Source organism: Phyllobates terribilis, unplaced genomic scaffold (assembly GCF_046119375.1).
Source record: "Phyllobates terribilis strain yellow unplaced genomic scaffold, ASM4611937v1 Scaffold_12__6_contigs__length_324123572, whole genome shotgun sequence".
In the NCBI taxonomy this organism is placed as follows: domain Eukaryota; kingdom Metazoa; phylum Chordata; class Amphibia; order Anura; family Dendrobatidae; genus Phyllobates; species Phyllobates terribilis.
Window position 1 is genome coordinate 312,117,178 of NW_027362772.1, and position 15,137 is coordinate 312,132,314.

The 15,137-nt window shown below is 39.3% G+C and overlaps 1 protein-coding gene across 12 annotated transcripts in view; it reads left to right on the plus strand.

Moving 5' to 3' along the window:
• The window catches only part of LOC141172846 (CMP-N-acetylneuraminate-beta-galactosamide-alpha-2,3-sialyltransferase 4-like), a 479,971-nt gene that overhangs the window by 420,030 nt on the left and 44,804 nt on the right, over positions 1–15,137 (plus strand). The gene's annotated exons all lie outside the window — the stretch shown is intronic.

The following is a 15,137-nucleotide window of genomic DNA, read 5'->3' on the forward strand; positions in this document are numbered from 1 at the left end:
GCGGTGATATCACATCTTATTACAGTACAGGGAGATATAAGAGGGGCGGTGATATCACATCTTGTTACAGTACAGGTGATATAAGAGGAGCGGTGATATCACATCTTATTACAGTACAGGGAGATATAAGAGGGGCGGTGATATCACATCTTATTACAGTACAGGGAGATATAAGAGGAGCGGTGATATCACATCTTATTACAGTACAGGAGATGTAAGAGGAGCGGTGATATCACATCTTATTACAGTACAGGGTGATATAAGAGGAGCAGTGATATCACATCTTATTACAGTACAGGAGATATAAGAGGAGCGGTGATATCACATCTTATTACAGTACAGGGTGATATAAGAGGAGAGGTGATATCACATCTTATTACAGTACAGGAGATATAAGAGGAGCGGTGATATCACATCTTATTACAGTGCAGGGTGATATAAGAGGAGAGGTGATATCACATCTTATTACAGTACAGGAGATATAAGAGGAGCGGTGATATCACATCTTATTACAGTACAGGAGATATAAGAGGAGCGGTGATATCACATCTTATTACAGTACAGGTGATATAAGAGGAGCGGTGATATCACATCTTATTACAGTACAGGAGATATAAGAGGAGCGGTGATATCACATCTTATTACAGTACACGGTGATATAAGAGGAGCGGTGATATCACATCTTATTACAGTACAGGGAGATATAAGAGGAGCGGTGATATCACATCTTATTACAGTACAGGGAGATATAAGAGGAGCGGTGATATCACATCTTATTACAGTACAGGGAGATAAAAGAGGAGCGGTGATATCACATCTTATTACAGTACAGGAGATATAAGAGGAGTGGTGATATCACATCTTATTACAGTACAGGTGATATAAGAGGAGCGGTGATATCACATCTTATTACAGTACAGGTGATATAAGAGGAGCGGTGATATCACATCTTATTACAGTACAGGAGATATAAGAGGAGCGGTGATATCACATCTTATTACAGTACAGGAGATATAAGAGGAGCAGTGATATCACATCTTATTACAGTACAGGGAGATATAAGAGGAGCGGTGATATCACATCTTATTACAGTACAGGGAGATATAAGAGGAGCGGTGATATCACATCTTATTACAGTACAGGGAGATATAAGAGGAGCGGTGATATCACATCTTATTACAGTTCAGGGAGATATAAGAGGAGCGGTGATATCACATCTTATTACAGTACAGGGAGATATAAGAGGAGCGGTGATGTCACATCTTATTACAGTACAGGAGATATAAGAGGAGCGGTGATATCACATCTTATTACAGTACAGGAGATATTAGAGGAGCGGTGATATCACATCTTATTACAGTACATGGTGATATAAGAGGAGCGGTGATATCACATCTTATTACAGTACAGGGTGATATAAGAGGAGCGGTGATATCACATCTTATTACAGTACAGGAGATATAAGAGGAGCGGTGATATCACATCTTATTACAGTTCAGGGAGATATAAGAGGAGCGGTGATATCACATCTTATTACAGTACAGGGAGATATAAGAGGAGCGGTGATGTCACATCTTATTACAGTACAGGAGATATAAGAGGAGCGGTGATATCACATCTTATTACAGTACAGGGAGATATAAGAGGAGCGGTGATATCACATCTTATTAGAGTACAGGAGATATAAGAGGAGCGTTGATATCACATCTTATTACAGTACAGGGAGATATAAGAGGAGCAGTGATATCACATCTTATTACAGTACAGGGAGATATAAGAGGAGCGGTGATATCACATCTTATTACAGTACAGATGGTATAAGAGGAGCGGTGATATCACATCTTATTACAGTACAGGGAGATATAAGAGGAGCGGTGATATCACATCTTATTACAGTACAGATGGTACAAGAGGAGCGGTGATATCACATCTTATTACAGTACAGGAGATATAAGAGGAGCGGTGATATAACATCTTATTACAGTACAGGAGATATAAGAGGAGCGGTGATATCACATCTTATTACAGTACTGGGAGATATAAGAGGAGCGGTGACATCACATCTTATTACAGTACAGGAGATATAAGAGGAGCGGTGATATCACATCTTATTACAGTACAGGAGATATAAGAGGAGCGGTGATATCACATCTTATTACAGTACAGGGTGATATAAGAGGAGCGGTGATATCACATCTTATTACAGTACAGGGAGATATAAGAGGGGCGGTGATATCACATCTTGTTACAGTACAGGTGATATAAGAGGAGCGGTGATATCACATCTTATTACAGTACAGGGAGATATAAGAGGAGCGGTGATATCACATCTTATTACAGTACAGGAGATATAAGAGGAGCGGTGATATCACATCTTATTACTGTACAGGAGATATAAGAGGAGCGGTGATATCACATCTTATTACAGTACAGGGAGATATAAGAGGAGCGGTGACATCACATCTTATTACAGTACAGGAGATATAAGAGGAGCGGTGATATCACATCTTATTACAGTACAGGAGATATAAGAGGAGCGGTGATATCACATCTTATTACAGTACAGGGTGATATAAGAGGAGCGGTGATATCACATCTTATTACAGTACAGATGATATAAGAGGAGCGGTGATATCACATCTTATTACAGTACAGGGAGATATAAGAGGAGCGGTGATATCACATCTTATTACAGTGCAGGTGATATAAGAGGAGCGGTGATATCACATCTTATTACAGTACAGGGAGATATAAGAGGAGCGGTGATATCACATCTTATTACAGTACAGGGAGATATAAGAGGAGCGGTGATATCACATCTTATTACTGTACAGGAGATATAAGAGGAGCGGTGATATCACATCTTATTACAGTACAGGGAGATATAAGAGGAGCGGTGATATCACATCTTATTACAGTATAGGTGATATAAGAGGAGCGGTGATATCACATCTTATTACAGTACAGGGAGATATAAGAGGAGCGGTGACATCACATCTTATTACAGTACAGGGGGATATAAGAGGAGCGGTGATATCACATCTTATTACAGTACAGGGAGATATAAGAGGAGCGGTGACATCACATCTTATTACAGTACAGGAGATATAAGAGGAGCGGTGATATCACATCTTATTACAGTACAGGAGATATAAGAGGAGCGGTGATATCACATCTTATTACAGTACAGGGAGATATAAGAGGAGCGGTGATATCACATCTTATTACAGTACAGATGATATAAGAGAAGCAGTGATATCACATCTTATTACAGTACAGGGAGATATAAGAGGAGCGGTGATATCACATCTTATTACAGTGCAGGTGATATAAGAGGAGCGGTGATATCACATCTTATTACAGTACAGGGTGATATAAGAGAAGCGGTGATATCACATCTTATTACAGTACAGGGGGATATAAGAGGAGCGGTGATATCACATCTTATTACAGTACAGATGGTATAACAGGAGCAGTGATATCACATCTTATTACAGTACAGGGTGATATAAGAGGAGCGGTGATATCACATCTTATTACAGTACAGGGTGATATAAGAGGAGCGGTGATATCACATCTTATTACAGTACAGGGTGATATAAGAGAAGCGGTGATATCACATCTTATTACAGTACAGGGGGATATAAGAGGAGCGGTGATATCACATCTTATTACAGTACAGGGTGATATAAGAGGAGCGGTGATATCACATCTTATTACAGTATGATATAAGAGGAGCGGTAATATCACATCTTATTACAGTACAGGGTGATATAAGAGGAGCGGTGATATCACATCTTATTACAGTACAGGAGATATAAGAGGAGCGGTGATATCACATCTTATTACAGTACAGGAGATATAAGAGGAGCGGTGATATCACATCTTATTACAGTACAGGGAGATATAAGAGGAGCGGTGATATCACATCTTATTACAGTACAGGGTGATATAAGAGGAGCGGTGATATCACATCTTATTACAGTACAGGGAGATATAAGAGGAGCGGTGATATCACATCTTATTACAGTACAGGGAGATATAAGAGGAGCAGTGATATCACATCTTATTACAGTACAGGGAGATATAAGAGGAGCGGTGATATCACATCTTATTACAGTACAGATGATATAAGAGGAGCGGTGATATCACATCTTATTACAGTACAGGAGATATAAGAGGAGCGGTGATATCACATCTTATTACTGTACAGGAGATATAAGAGGAGCGGTGATATCACATCTTATTACAGTACAGGGAGATATAAGAGGAGCGGTGACATCACATCTTATTACAGTACAGGAGATATAAGAGGAGCGGTGATATCACATCTTATTACAGTACAGGAGATATAAGAGGAGCGGTGATATCACATCTTATTACAGTACAGGGAGATATAAGAGGAGCGGTGATATCACATCTTATTACAGTACAGGAGATATAAGAGGAGCGGTGATATCACATCTTATTACAGTACAGGTGATATAAGAGAAGCGGTGATATCACATCTTATTACAGTACAGGGTGATATAAGAGGAGCGGTGACATCACATCTTATTACAGTACAGGAGATATGAGAGGAGCGGTGATATCACATCTTATTACAGTACAGGGTGATATAAGAGGAGCGGTGATATCACATTTTATTACAGTACAGATGATATAAGAGGAGCGGTGATATCACATCTTATTACAGTACAGGGAGATATAAGAGGAGCGGTGATATCACATCTTATTACAGTACAGATGATATAAGAGAAGCGGTGATATCACATCTTATTACAGTACAGGGAGATATAAGAGGAGCGGTGATATCACATCTTATTACAGTGCAGGTGATATAAGAGGAGCGGTGATATCACATCTTATTACAGTACAGCGTGATATAAGAGAAGCGGTGATATCACATCTTATTACAGTACAGGGGGATATAAGAGGAGCGGTGATATCACATCTTATTACAGTACAGATGGTATAAGAGGAGCAGTGATATCACATCTTATTACAGTACAGGGTGATATAAGAGGAGCGGTGATATCACATCTTATTACAGTACAGGGTGATATAAGAGGAGCGGTGATATCACATCTTATTACAGTACAGGGTGATATAAGAGAAGCGGTGATATCACATCTTATTACAGTACAGGGGGATATAAGAGGAGCGGTGATATCACATCTTATTACAGTACAGGGTGATATAAGAGGAGCGGTGATATCACATCTTATTACAGTGTGATATAAGAGGAGCGGTAATATCACATCGTATTACAGTACAGGGTGATATAAGAGGAGCGGTGATATCACATCTTATTACAGTACAGGGAGATATAAGAGGAGCGGTGACATCACATCTTATTACAGTACAGGAGATATAAGAGGAGCGGTGATATCACATCTTATTACAGTACAGGAGATATAAGAGGAGCGGTGATATCACATCTTATTACAGTACAGGGTGATATAAGAGGAGCGGTGATATCACATCTTATTACAGTACAGATGATATAAGAGGAGCGGTGATATCACATCTTATTACAGTACAGGGAGATATAAGAGGAGCGGTGATATCACATCTTATTACAGTGCAGGTGATATAAGAGGAGCGGTGATATCACATCTTATTACAGTACAGGGAGATATAAGAGGAGCGGTGATATCACATCTTATTACAGTACAGGGAGATATAAGAGGAGCGGTGATATCACATCTTATTACTGTACAGGAGATATAAGAGGAGCGGTGATATCACATCTTATTACAGTACAGGGAGATATAAGAGGAGCGGTGATATCACATCTTATTACAGTATAGGTGATATAAGAGGAGCGGTGATATCACATCTTATTACAGTACAGGGAGATATAAGAGGAGCGGTGACATCACATCTTATTACAGTACAGGGGGATATAAGAGGAGCGGTGATATCACATCTTATTACAGTACAGGGAGATATAAGAGGAGCGGTGACATCACATCTTATTACAGTACAGGAGATATAAGAGGAGCGGTGATATCACATCTTATTACAGTACAGGAGATATAAGAGGAGCGGTGATATCACATCTTATTACAGTACAGGGAGATATAAGAGGAGCGGTGATATCACATCTTATTACAGTACAGATGATATAAGAGAAGCAGTGATATCACATCTTATTACAGTACAGGGAGATATAAGAGGAGCGGTGATATCACATCTTATTACAGTGCAGGTGATATAAGAGGAGCGGTGATATCACATCTTATTACAGTACAGGGTGATATAAGAGAAGCGGTGATATCACATCTTATTACAGTACAGGGGGATATAAGAGGAGCGGTGATATCACATCTTATTACAGTACAGATGGTATAACAGGAGCAGTGATATCACATCTTATTACAGTACAGGGTGATATAAGAGGAGCGGTGATATCACATCTTATTACAGTACAGGGTGATATAAGAGGAGCGGTGATATCACATCTTATTACAGTACAGGGTGATATAAGAGAAGCGGTGATATCACATCTTATTACAGTACAGGGGGATATAAGAGGAGCGGTGATATCACATCTTATTACAGTACAGGGTGATATAAGAGGAGCGGTGATATCACATCTTATTACAGTATGATATAAGAGGAGCGGTAATATCACATCTTATTACAGTACAGGGTGATATAAGAGGAGCGGTGATATCACATCTTATTACAGTACAGGAGATATAAGAGGAGCGGTGATATCACATCTTATTACAGTACAGGAGATATAAGAGGAGCGGTGATATCACATCTTATTACAGTACAGGGAGATATAAGAGGAGCGGTGATATCACATCTTATTACAGTACAGGGTGATATAAGAGGAGCGGTGATATCACATCTTATTACAGTACAGGGAGATATAAGAGGAGCGGTGATATCACATCTTATTACAGTACAGGGAGATATAAGAGGAGCAGTGATATCACATCTTATTACAGTACAGGGAGATATAAGAGGAGCGGTGATATCACATCTTATTACAGTACAGATGATATAAGAGGAGCGGTGATATCACATCTTATTACAGTACAGGAGATATAAGAGGAGCGGTGATATCACATCTTATTACTGTACAGGAGATATAAGAGGAGCGGTGATATCACATCTTATTACAGTACAGGGAGATATAAGAGGAGCGGTGACATCACATCTTATTACAGTACAGGAGATATAAGAGGAGCGGTGATATCACATCTTATTACAGTACAGGAGATATAAGAGGAGCGGTGATATCACATCTTATTACAGTACAGGGAGATATAAGAGGAGCGGTGATATCACATCTTATTACAGTACAGGAGATATAAGAGGAGCGGTGATATCACATCTTATTACAGTACAGGTGATATAAGAGAAGCGGTGATATCACATCTTATTACAGTACAGGGTGATATAAGAGGAGCGGTGACATCACATCTTATTACAGTACAGGAGATATGAGAGGAGCGGTGATATCACATCTTATTACAGTACAGGGTGATATAAGAGGAGCGGTGATATCACATTTTATTACAGTACAGATGATATAAGAGGAGCGGTGATATCACATCTTATTACAGTACAGGGAGATATAAGAGGAGCGGTGATATCACATCTTATTACAGTACAGATGATATAAGAGAAGCGGTGATATCACATCTTATTACAGTACAGGGAGATATAAGAGGAGCGGTGATATCACATCTTATTACAGTGCAGGTGATATAAGAGGAGCGGTGATATCACATCTTATTACAGTACAGCGTGATATAAGAGAAGCGGTGATATCACATCTTATTACAGTACAGGGGGATATAAGAGGAGCGGTGATATCACATCTTATTACAGTACAGATGGTATAAGAGGAGCAGTGATATCACATCTTATTACAGTACAGGGTGATATAAGAGGAGCGGTGATATCACATCTTATTACAGTACAGGGTGATATAAGAGGAGCGGTGATATCACATCTTATTACAGTACAGGGTGATATAAGAGAAGCGGTGATATCACATCTTATTACAGTACAGGGGGATATAAGAGGAGCGGTGATATCACATCTTATTACAGTACAGGGTGATATAAGAGGAGCGGTGATATCACATCTTATTACAGTGTGATATAAGAGGAGCGGTAATATCACATCGTATTACAGTACAGGGTGATATAAGAGGAGCGGTGATATCACATCTTATTACAGTACAGGGTGATATAAGAGAAGCGGTGATATCACATCTTATTACAGTACAGGGGGATATAAGAGGAGCGGTGATATCACATCTTATTACAGTACAGGAGATATAAGAGGAGCGGTGATATCACATCTTATTACAGTACAGGGAGATATAAGAGGAGCGGTGATATCACATCTTATTACAGTACAGGGTGATATAAGAGAAGCGGTGATATCACATCTTATTACAGTACAGGGTGATATAAGAGGAGCGGTGATATCACATCTTATTACAGTACAGGAGATATAAGAGGAGCGGTGATATCACATCTTATTACAGTACAGGGAGATATAAGAGGAGCGGTGATATCACATCTTATTACAGTACAGGAGATATAAGAGGAGCGGTGATATCACATCTTATTACAGTACAGGGTGATATAAGAGGAGCGGTGATATCACATCTTATTACAGTACAGATGATATAAGAGGAGCGGTGATATCACATCTTATTACAGTACAGGGTGATATAAGAGGAGCGGTGATATCACATCTTATTACAGTACAGGGTGATATAAGAGAAGCGGTGATATCACATCTTATTACAGTACAGGGGGATATAAGAGGAGCGGTGATATCACATCTTATTACAGTACAGATGATATAAGAGGAGCGGTGATATCACATCTTATTACAGTACAGGGGGATACAAGAGGAGCGGTGATATCACATCTTATTACAGTACAGGTGGTATAAGAGGAGCGGTGATATCACATCTTATTACAGTACAGGGTGATATAAGAGGAGCGGTGATATCACATCTTATTACAGTACAGGGTGATATAAGAGGAGCGGTGATATCACATCTTATTACAGTACAGGTGATATAAGAGGAGCGGTGATATCACATCTTATTACAGTACAGGAGATATAAGAGGAGCGGTGATATCACATCTTATTACAGTACAGGGGATATAAGAGGTGCGGTGATATCACATCTTATTACAGTACAGGGTGATATAAGAGGAGCGGTGATATCACATCTTATTACAGTACAGGTGATATAAGAGGAGCGGTGAGATCACATCTTATTACAGTACAGGAGATATAAGAGGAGCGGTGATATCACATCTTATTACAGTACAGGGTGATATAAGAGGAGCGGTGATATCACATCTTATTACAGTACAGGGTGATATAAGAGGAGCGGTGATATCACATCTTATTACAGTACAGGAGATATAAGAGGAGCGGTGATATCACATCTTATTACAGTACAGGGTGATATAAGAGGAGCGGTGATATCACATCTTATTACAGTACAGGGAGATATAAGAGGAGCGGTGATATCACATCTTATTACAGTACAGGGTGATATAAGAGGAGCGGTGATATCACATCTTATTACAGTACAGGGAGATGTAAGAGGAGCGGTGATATCACATCTTATTACAGTACAGGGAGATATAAGAGGAGCAGTGATATCACATCTTATTACAGTACAGGAGATATAAGAGGAGCGGTGATATCACATCTTATTACAGTAGAGGGAGATATAAAAGGAGCGGTGATATCACATCTTATTACAGTACAGGAGATATAAGAGGAGCGGTGATATCACATCTTATTACAGTACAGGGTGATATAAGAGGAGCGGTGATATCACATCTTATTACAGTACAGGGAGATATAAGAGGAGCGGTGATATCACATCTTATTACGGTACAGGAGATATAAGAGGAGCGGTGATATCACATCTTATTACAGTACAGGGAGATATAAGAGGAGCGGTGATATCACATCTTATTACAGTACAGGAGATATAAGAGGAGCGGTGATATCACATCTTATTACAGTACAGGGTGATATAAGAGGAGCGGTGATATCACATCTTATTACAGTACAGATGATATAAGAGGAGCGGTGATATCACATCTTATTACAGTACATGGTGATATAAGAGGAGCGGTGATATCACATCTTATTACAGTACAGGGTGATATAAGAGAAGCGGTGATATCACATCTTATTACAGTACAGGGGGATATAAGAGGAGCGGTGATATCACATCTTATTACAGTACAGATGATATAAAAGGAGCGGTGATATCACATCTTATTACAGTACAGGGGGATATAAGAGGAGCGGTGATATCACATCTTATTACAGTACAGGTGGTATAAGAGGAGCGGTGATATCACATCTTATTACAGTACAGGGTGATATAAGAGGAGCGGTGATATCACATCTTATTACAGTACAGGGTGATATAAGAGGAGCGGTGATATCACATCTTATTACAGTACAGGTGATATAAGAGGAGCGGTGATATCACATCTTATTACAGTACAGGTGATATAAGAGGAGCGGTGATATCACATCTTATTACAGTACAGGAGATATAAGAGGAGCGGTGATATCACATCTTATTACAGTACAGGGGATATAAGAGGAGCGGTGATATCACATCTTATTACAGTACAGGGTGATATAAGAGGAGCGGTGATATCACATCTTATTACAGTACAGGTGATATAAGAGGAGCGGTGAGATCACATCTTATTACAGTACAGGAGATATAAGAGGAGCGGTGATATCACATCTTATTACAGTACAGGGTGATATAAGAGGAGCGGTGATATCACATTTTATTACAGTACAGATAATATAAGAGGAGCGGTGATATCACATCTTATTACAGTACAGGGAGATATAAGAGGAGCGGTGATATCACATCTTATTACAGTACAGATGATATAAGAGAAGCGGTGATATCACATCTTATTACAGTACAGGGAGATATAAGAGGAGCGGTGATATCACATCTTATTACAGTGCAGGTGATATAAGAGGAGCGGTGATATCACATCTTATTACAGTACAGCGTGATATAAGAGAAGCGGTGATATCACATCTTATTACAGTACAGGGGGATATAAGAGGAGCGGTGATATCACATCTTATTACAGTACAGATGGTATAAGAGGAGCAGTGATATCACATCTTATTACAGTACAGGGTGATATAAGAGGAGCGGTGATATCACATCTTATTACAGTACAGGGTGATATAAGAGGAGCGGTGATATCACATCTTATTACAGTACAGGGTGATATAAGAGAAGCGGTGATATCACATCTTATTACAGTACAGGGGGATATAAGAGGAGCGGTGATATCACATCTTATTACAGTACAGGGTGATATAAGAGGAGCGGTGATATCACATCTTATTACAGTGTGATATAAGAGGAGCGGTAATATCACATCTTATTACAGTACAGGGTGATATAAGAGGAGCGGTGATATCACATCTTATTACAGTACAGGGTGATATAAGAGAAGCGGTGATATCACATCTTATTACAGTACAGGGGGATATAAGAGGAGCGGTGATATCACATCTTATTACAGTACAGGAGATATAAGAGGAGCGGTGATATCACATCTTATTACAGTACAGGGAGATATAAGAGGAGCGGTGATATCACATCTTATTACAGTACAGGGTGATATAAGAGAAACGGTGATATCACATCTTATTACAGTACAGGGTGATATAAGAGGAGCGGTGATATCACATCTTATTACAGTACAGGAGATATAAGAGGAGCGGTGATATCACATCTTATTACAGTACAGGGAGATATAAGAGGAGCGGTGATATCACATCTTATTACAGTACAGGAGATATAAGAGGAGCGGTGATATCACATCTTATTACAGTACAGGGTGATATAAGAGGAGCGGTGATATCACATCTTATTACAGTACAGATGATATAAGAGGAGCGGTGATATCACATCTTATTACAGTACAGGGTGATATAAGAGGAGCGGTGATATCACATCTTATTACAGTACAGGGTGATATAAGAGAAGCGGTGATATCACATCTTATTACAGTACAGGGGGATATAAGAGGAGCGGTGATATCACATCTTATTACAGTACAGATGATATAAGAGGAGCGGTGATATCACATCTTATTACAGTACAGGAGATATAAGAGGAGCGGTGATATCACATCTTATTACAGTACAGGGGATATAAGAGGAGCGGTGATATCACATCTTATTACAGTACAGGAGATATAAGAGGAGCAGTGATATCACATCTTATTACAGTACAGGGGGATACAAGAGGAGCGGTGATATCACATCTTATTACAGTACAGGTGGTATAAGAGGAGCGGTGATATCACATCTTATTACAGTACAGGGTGATATAAGAGGAGCGGTGATATCACATCTTATTACAGTACAGGTGATATAAGAGGAGCGGTGATATCACATCTTATTACAGTACAGGAGATATAAGAGGAGCGGTGATATCACATCTTATTACAGTACAGGGGATATAAGAGGTGCGGTGATATCACATCTTATTACAGTACACGGTGATATAAGAGGAGCGGTGATATCACATCTTATTACAGTACAGGTGATATAAGAGGAGCGGTGAGATCACATCTTATTACAGTACAGGAGATATAAGAGGAGCGGTGATATCACATCTTATTACAGTACAGGGTGATATAAGAGGAGCGGTGATATCACATCTTATTACAGTACAGGAGATATAAGAGGAGCGGTGATATCACATCTTATTACAGTACAGGGTGATATAAGAGGAGCGGTGATATCACATCTTATTACAGTACAGGGAGATATAAGAGGAGCGGTGATATCACATCTTATTACAGTACAGGGTGATATAAGAGGAGCGGTGATATCACATCTTATTACAGTACAGGGAGATGTAAGAGGAGCGGTGATATCACATCTTTTTACAGTACAGGAGATATAAGAGGAGCGTTGATATCACATCTTATTACAGTACAGGAGATATAAGAGGAGCGGTGATATCACATCTTATTACAGTACAGGGAGATATAATAGTAGCGGTGATATCATATCTTATTACAGTACAGGCTATATAAGAGGAGCGGTGATATCACATCTTATTACAGTACAGGGAGATATAAGAGGAGCAGTGATATCACATCTTATTACAGTACAGGAGATATAAGAGGAGCGGTGATATCACATCTTTTTACAGTACAGGGAGATATAAGAGGAGCGGTGATATCACATCTTATTACAGTACAGGAGATATAAGAGGAGCGGTGATATCACATCTTATTACAGTACAGGGTGATATAAGAGGAGCGGTGATATCACATCTTATTACAGTACAGGGAGATATAAGAGGAGCGGTGATATCACATCTTATTACAGTACAGGAGATATAAGAGGAGCGGTGATATCACATCTTATTACAGTACAGGGAGATATAAGAGGAGCGGTGATATCACATCTTATTACAGTACAGGAGATATAAGAGGAGCGGTGATATCACATCTTATTACAGTACAGGGTGATATAAGAGGAGCGGTGATATCACATCTTATTACAGTACAGATGATATAAGAGGAGCGGTGATATCACATCTTATTACAGTACATGGTGATATAAGAGGAGCGGTGATATCACATCTTATTACAGTACAGGGTGATATAAGAGAAGCGGTGATATCACATCTTATTACAGTACAGGGGGATATAAGAGGAGCGGTGATATCACATCTTATTACAGTACAGATGATATAAAAGGAGCGGTGATATCACATCTTATTACAGTACAGGGGGATATAAGAGGAGCGGTGATATCACATCTTATTACAGTACAGGTGGTATAAGAGGAGCGGTGATATCACATCTTATTACAGTACAGGGTGATATAAGAGGAGCGGTGATATCACATCTTATTACAGTACAGGGTGATATAAGAGGAGCGGTGATATCACATCTTATTACAGTACAGGTGATATAAGAGGAGCGGTGATATCACATCTTATTACAGTACAGGAGATATAAGAGGAGCGGTGATATCACATCTTATTACAGTACAGGGGATATAAGAGGAGCGTTGATATGACATCTTATTACAGTACAGGAGATATAAGAGGAGCGGTGATATCACATCTTATTACAGTACAGGTGATATAAGAGGAGCGGTGATATCACATCTTATTACAGTACAGGGAGATATAAGAGGAGCGGTGATATCACATCTTATTACAGTACAGGTGATATAAGAGGAGCGGTGATATCACATCTTATTACAGTACAGGGAGATATAAGAGGAGCGGTGATATCACATCTTATTACAGTACAGGAGATATAAGAGGAGCGGTGATATCACATCTTATTACAGTACAGGGTGATATAAGAGGAGCGGTGATATCACATCTTATTACAGTATAGGTGATATAAGAGGAGCGGTGAGATCACATCTTATTACAGTACAGGAGATATAAGAGGAGCGGTGATATCACATCTTATTACAGTACAGGGTGATATAAGAGGAGCGGTGATATCACATCTTATTACAGTACAGGGTGATATAAGAGGAGCGGTGATATCACATCTTATTACAGTACAGGGTGATATAAGAGGAGCGGTGATATCACATCTTATTACAGTACAGGTGATATAAGAGGAGCGGTGATATCACATCTTATTACAGTACAGGAGATATAAGAGGAGCGGTGATATCACATCTTATTACAGTACAGGGGATATAAGAGGAGCGGTGATATCACATCTTATTACAGTACAGGGTGATATAAGAGGAGCGGTGATATCACATCTTATTACAGTACAGGTGATATAAGAGGAGCGGTGAGATCACATCTTATTACAGTACAGGAGATATAAGAGGAGCGGTGATATCACATCTTATTACAGTACAGGGTGATATAAGAGGAGCGGTGATATCACATCTTATTACAGTACAGGGTGATATAAGAGGAGCGGTGATATCACATCTTATTACAGTACAGGAGATATAAGAGGAGCGGTGATATCACATCTTATTACAGTACAGGGGGATATAGGAGGGTAGAGATGTCTGTCCGGGGCTCTGTAGATCTGTTTGCTGACAGCTTTGTGCAG